Below are 6844 nucleotides of genomic sequence, written 5' to 3' on the forward strand. Positions count from 1 at the left end.
TAAATTACAAAACCTACTTGGAAGAAGGATTCTAAATCATAATTCTGAACATAGCCATTTTATAAAGGTGAACATTGCATTGCCAATGCAGTTTTTTTATTTAATTATTCTCTTTATATATACTTAAACAGGTGACGACACTGAAGAACAACAGCAACATGCCTGCAAAGATGTCATTAACAAACATTGTCATTGTATACTTCCCTCATAATGTTGCATGCATCAATGTAAGTTGCTTCATGTTTACACAATAGATTGATTTCAGATAAATTGATACAGCCTCTGATAAATGGATGTATAATTGGCACATCAATATGACTACAATTATTGGAAAAGAGTTGTCCAAAGGATCTCTGATATATGAACTGAAATGTAGGTAACTTTTGACAATTAAGTGGTGAAAACCTAATCACAGAGAAGATGGAGTCTGTGATGTGATGTGATGACACAAAACATCTGGAGTCCTGAGTGCAGATTTCTATATATTCTGCATGCAAATTTGTATATATAAAGAGTTCCCCATTGCAGAAAGGCATGCTGTATTCCAAAAGCAGATGGGAACAAGATAAAAACATTGGCAAGCTGAGGACAAAAATTAAATTTGAATTAATTCAATTTGTATGAATTTTAAATCTACTGAAATAAATAGTCATTTTATAGTTCCCTTTTTTTCTCCTGTCACATTAACATTATTATTTCCTTAAAAAATGGGGGATGGAAATTCTTGATACTCCAAGATCTTGATAAGAGACCAACAATTCTCTTGTTGCTTTGCCAGCTATTAGAGAACCTACATATGTGTTTGGTAAACGTCTGTGTTTGGTATAAGTGCTGCCAGTGGTGAAATTCAGTGTAGTTATTTTTCACAGCATGGTTTTATTCATCTGGCTTGTATATGTCACCAAAAGCCATTCTATTTTAAAAGGTGACAACAGAGAATACAACAGAGAATATGTTGTACCTGTGGTCTGGGACTGACAATGAGTATGTTGTTTAAAGGCTATAGTTTGGCAGAAACAATGTCTCTGAAAATAGATTTAAGAGGAAAAACAACTCAAGAGGATTATATGTGTGGTCTGAAAGTCTGAGTGGGTGAAAGCTTTATACAGTTCAGCAGGAGTGGTAAGTAGTATAAGCAAAAAATACTATTTAAAAAATTCCCCAGATAAATTTTTTAAATAAAAAAAACCCAGTCCATGCAACATTTGAAAACTGTTAAATGTTTAGAAGTAATTTAACTACAGTTAAGCCTTCATAATTCCCACTGATTTTAATGAAAGAGAAGTAAATACCTGTGGAAATCAATAGGATTTAACTTTGCCAGGTTCCACCCAGTGAATGCTGTACCCACTAGGATGTTTACCAAATAAGAAATTATCTTTAAAGCTATACCTTAGGTGAATCTCCCTCCCTCCCTCCCTCCCTCCCTCCCTCCCTCCCTCCCTCCCTCCCTCCCTCCCTCCCTCTCTCTCTCTCTCTCTCTCTCTCTCTCTCTCTCTCTCTCTCTTTTAAATTGATATTCAGAATCAGTCAAATGTTACAGCATTGTTGTTGACTGAGAAAGGTGTATTTACACCAAAGAGACACAGGATAAACCAGTGTTTTTCAATCTCATTTGGATTTCAACTGCCAGAATTCCCATTGCTTAAAGTTGCTGAGATTGAAAAACACTGTAAACTATTGCCCATATTTGCTGCACCAACAGCTTCCTCAAGACCATTTTTATAGAATAAAAGTAAAAGCAAAGCAAAGGGGATAGATGGGCAGAAAATGGGATCTGATAGTTCTCTGGCTCTCCCAGTATACTTGCAATGTCTATATCTTTTCATATAAATCAAAATTCTGTTTTTTTTAATCACAAAATGAAATAATTCTCTATTACCATTATGAAATCCATACCATTCCCTCCTTGGAAGTTTTTTCTAAAATTATCTTCCTCTCTCTTTTTTAATTTCATTTAAAATAAGGTAATGAGCATAAAGGATGTTTGTAATATTTCCAGGATTTTTTTTCTGGTACATGAATATATTGTTCTACAGAATATGAAAATAGGGAATCAACGCTTTCTTTGCATAAACATGGGCAAGAAATGATCTGTATCTCTATGGATTGATTCTGGAAGAAAATGAATCTAACCTAAGTAACTGATTGAAATTAGTCCAATGTGAACAAAGAATATATTTAGAATAGTACATTCCTCCACATTAAGAGCTTTTTTATATGTTTCAAAGTTGTATGACAACCTTTAGTTGTTAAATATGAGAGATAATACACATCTCCATACATAATCCTTAAGATTAAATCCTTTTCTTTTTCTTTTACTTTGTTCTTTATCTTTCAATATTTTTTCTTTTTCAAGTTAGTGGAAATCAGAATCCTTAAAAACATTTATATTCTGAAAGTCAGTTCTCATGCCCAATAGGATAAAATATTTTGACAGCTGCAGAAATACAAATTGAAAGACAAAAAGGCAGACATATGCACATTGCACACATGTCTTTAGATTATCTGTTGCTTACAATCAAGTTACAGAATCAACCCTCTCAACTGATCACTGTCAATAGGATCTTGTGATTACATCAAGAACGTTGTCTTAGAGAGATAAACAGACTCCTTACGTTATAGTCAGTAGAAATCCTCATACCGTAATTTGTTTGTTTAATAGATTTATATGGTTGCCTAAATCACACATGGTGGCCTTGGGTAGTGTACAATGTTAGTAATCAACAATATATAAACCTCAGAAACTCCCAACTGCCAGAGTGATGACAAACACAGTCATGCCACTTGATCAGCTCAGAATCAACCCAGGATCCCCAAGCTTGCTGACAGAACCAGGTCTTTGGAGTCCTCTAGAAAAGTAGTAAGGAGAGGGCCAACCTTATTTCTAAAGGAATGGTATTCAAAAGGGAAAGGTGTCACTACAATAAAGCCCCTTCTTCTAGGTCCCATCAGGTACATTTTCTTAATAGATGGAACCTACCACACCCTGCCTTCCCATTCTGTGGACTAGGTAGATATTAACCAAGCAATCAAGGATTTTTATGGTTTTCCTTATTTCCACAGATACTAAGAGCAAGCTTGGAGAAATGGAATTTCCAAGGGAAGCACTTGAGGAGGGACTGGGATTCATCTGAAAACTGTTTTAAGCAAAGATCATGACATTGAGAAATTCAGGCTTCTAAAATGTATGCATTTCATGCACCTGATTTCAATATGGTTCATATTATAGCATATTATAGTATTCAGGTAGAGAATTTAATAATTAGTCTTGTAATCAGGAACCTGTGCAAATATTCATAGCTAATATAAAATCATTTGAAAATTTACTAGCTTTTTCATTCTTGGGATTTTGATCTTCCCCAAAGGCAGACCCCAGTCTTGAAAATATTAACACCATTTGTTTAACTGCTCTGAAAAATTGCAATTGTCCCAATGCTACAGTGCTTATTCTACCATATAGTATTATTCAGCTATGAATAGCTTTTAATTTTTTTGCTCTTGCAGAGTTATATTATTCCTATCTTCTGACAATACATGCACCACAAATGTTAAATACTAATGGGAGCAATATTACATGTTGTTAGTCACAATTCATTTCCTGCATTCAAAAAGTCTACTTATATTGAAGCCATTTCCCGGCACAGCAGTTTTTCTTACTCTCACAACTTTTCAGCAATGTGATATGTATAATAGCTGTTGGATCAACCATTCAACTTAATACATATAGAAGATGCAACCAATATTCTGTTACCTATGTGTGATGCACATACAAAAGTACTGATTCTTTTCATTACCTCACCTCAAACTATATGGGCATACTAATGTAAATTACCATTTGTATGTAAACCTAAATTTGATTTCTTTCTCAGAGTGAAATCTTGTACAACTCTGTATTTGTATGTGTAAGAGTAAGTAAAACAATACACACATACATACACACATATTTTTTTTCCATCAGTGTTCTTTTTGATAAGAACTGTAGTTTCATCTATGTGGCTGCTATGTAATATTGACACACAAAAGCATGGAATCATAGCAATCCTGTAAATCTCTAAAAACTGCCACAATATTACAAAAATGAATAGATCTGAAAGAAATTTTACCTCAGAAAGTGATATTTCCATCCATTTATAATTAGATAAAAGTAAAGGTTCCCCTGCACATGCGTGCTAGTCGTTTCCGACTCTAGGGGCTGGTGCTAATCTCCGTTTCAAAAAAGGTGCACGGAACACTGTTACCTTCCCACTGTAGTAGTCCCTATTTTTCTACTTTCATTTTTACGTGCTTTCAAACTGCTAGGTTGGCAGAAGCTGGGATGAGTAACAGGCGCTCACTCTGTTACGTGGCACTCGGGATTCGACCCGCCAAACTGCCAACCTTCTGATCGACAAGCTCAGCGTCCTAACCCACTGAGCCACCACACCCCTTTATTTATAATTTATAATTAGGACAGCATAATTTCAGTCTCCTTTACTTGTACTATCCATTGTGACAGGGAAGAGGGGACAGAAAAAGTTTGATAAGTTAGATCTGTACGTAATAAAATAAGTGAAAATAAATTAAATAAAGGAAGCATATGTTAATTATGAAAATATATGAATTATGAAAATGAAAGAAATTGTACTTATTTCTTTTTTACTAGGACATGATAAAGATTCCTTTTTTCAGATCCAGAGGTCAATGCTACAAAAAGCAAATAGACATAGGGAGGCTTACATGCCTAATTACATATACGGTAAATAGCATTGAAAAAATTGCCATGGCAACTGCAATTGTATCTGAATGTGCTCTACCATGCCAGACATTTATTTATTATTTTTATGCCATCTTTATTATTTTTATAAATAACTAAGGACAGTGAGCATACCTTTTTTCCACAACAACAATCTAGTGAGGTCTGTTGGATTGAGAGAGAGTGACTGGCCCAAAGTCATCCAGATGGCTTTCAATGCCTCGCAGGACTAGAACTCATGAAGTCTCATTTCTAGCTTTGTGCCTTAACCACTAGATCAAAAGAGAAAAAGAAAAGAAAAAAGTTTTTGTGTCCATTTCAATCTTTAGTGGTAAAATATTATTTCTAGCATTTTCATGGAGTACATTTTTATAGTACATTGCATAATAGATCCACACTTACCCACAACTTTGTAAAATATTTATTTTAGTGACCATGAAGGATGTCCTTGTTGTTATTTAAAATACAATTAGTTTTCAAATTTGAATGAAAATTATTGTCCACAGTGCATACAAAATAATACAGTACACTTCTAGATAGTGTTATGTTAACATAAGGTTCAGGACATTCAAATGTTAATTAATATATTATTGTTGATTTTTCTACTATCAGAAATAGTAAAATTAAAATCTGAATTTTAGATTTGTCAGTTTGTCACATATAGTCATAATGGTTAAAGTTGATGAATTGGGTCATACAACTAGCAACAAATACACTTTGCCATAACCAGAATGACAATGATACTGGATCATACTGATATCCTCCTAATGAAATGGTTTAGAATTTATCTCATGGGATGTGGCTTGCAGAGTAATATCTAATGATATCTAATATCTAATATCTCTATGATAGCTAGCATCTTCATATTGAAAAGATGTCATTGAAATATAGCAATATGCAAAGAGAACTCACATTATGATCCCAAAGTAAATCTTATTTGAACAAATGTTAAAAATAATTAAAAACTGAACTATGCCTGTCAAATTGAAGGCTCTAGTGAACCAAAATTAAACTGGTAGAAATTTGATTCTGCCTGTCACTTCTTCAAATTAATGAATTTATATATTTTTACAGATCAGAAATAATGTCAAAACAGTTTACATTAAAATAATTGCATCTGACCAAAAGTTATCTACAAATGCATAATTAATTAACTATATTTCCAACAAAGATTTAAAAAAAATTATTCCAGCCGACATCTATAAATGTTAGAAGAAATTTAGGTAGCGTCACTTAACTGGAAATGTTATCACTGACTATCTTCAAGTTATAAATCATTAGAAGACACTAATTTGTTCAGTGGAATTAAAATCAGCAAAGCAATATTTAAGATCCAAACTTTTGACATGATAAACTCTCACACAGGGATTGATCAGCAACAACTAGCATGCAAACAAGATGTTTTAACTAATGAGTATTTACAAACTATGCATTCCGGAGTAAGGATGTATTTCAAAAAAGGCTATATGTAGTACTCAGAATAAGGACTTGGATTTTATTATGGAACCACATAAAAACAAAACATATAGATGGGAAATGACAACAACATAGAACATAGCTATCATTGGGAAAATACCATTCAGTGGAGAAATACGTTTTGAAACAAACTATGTTGAGATAGCTATGAAAACATGAACATCATTTATAAAGCATTCAGTGGAGTCACAGGAAAAGGTAATAAAGGCGGAAATAGGAATTAGACGCAGACTACTTTGTAATATAGATATAATATAGATAATACAGTACCTTTCATTTGTCTGAGCTTAACCCAGAAGATGAGGTGAAACCAGCTGACTCTTTAATTGATACTAGTATATAATTACGTGATATAAATTCTCATATAATGTTGGAATATTGATACACGTTGATCTACTCATGAATAATAAGCTTCTATGAAAAACATCCAACCGATATCACTATGGTATACTTTTATTAAGGAAAGATGTTTTAAAACTGGAAAATATGGTAGAGTTAGAATGCTAGAAACTGCAGTACAGATAGTGCTCAATTTACAACAGTTCATTTAGTGACTGTTCAAAGTTACAATAGCACTGAAAAAAGTGACTTGTGACCATTTTTCATACTTACAACTGCTGCAGCATCCTCATG

Source organism: Vipera ursinii (genome assembly GCF_947247035.1).
Source record: "Vipera ursinii genome assembly, chromosome: 4".
Lineage (NCBI taxonomy): Eukaryota > Metazoa > Chordata > Lepidosauria > Squamata > Viperidae > Vipera > Vipera ursinii.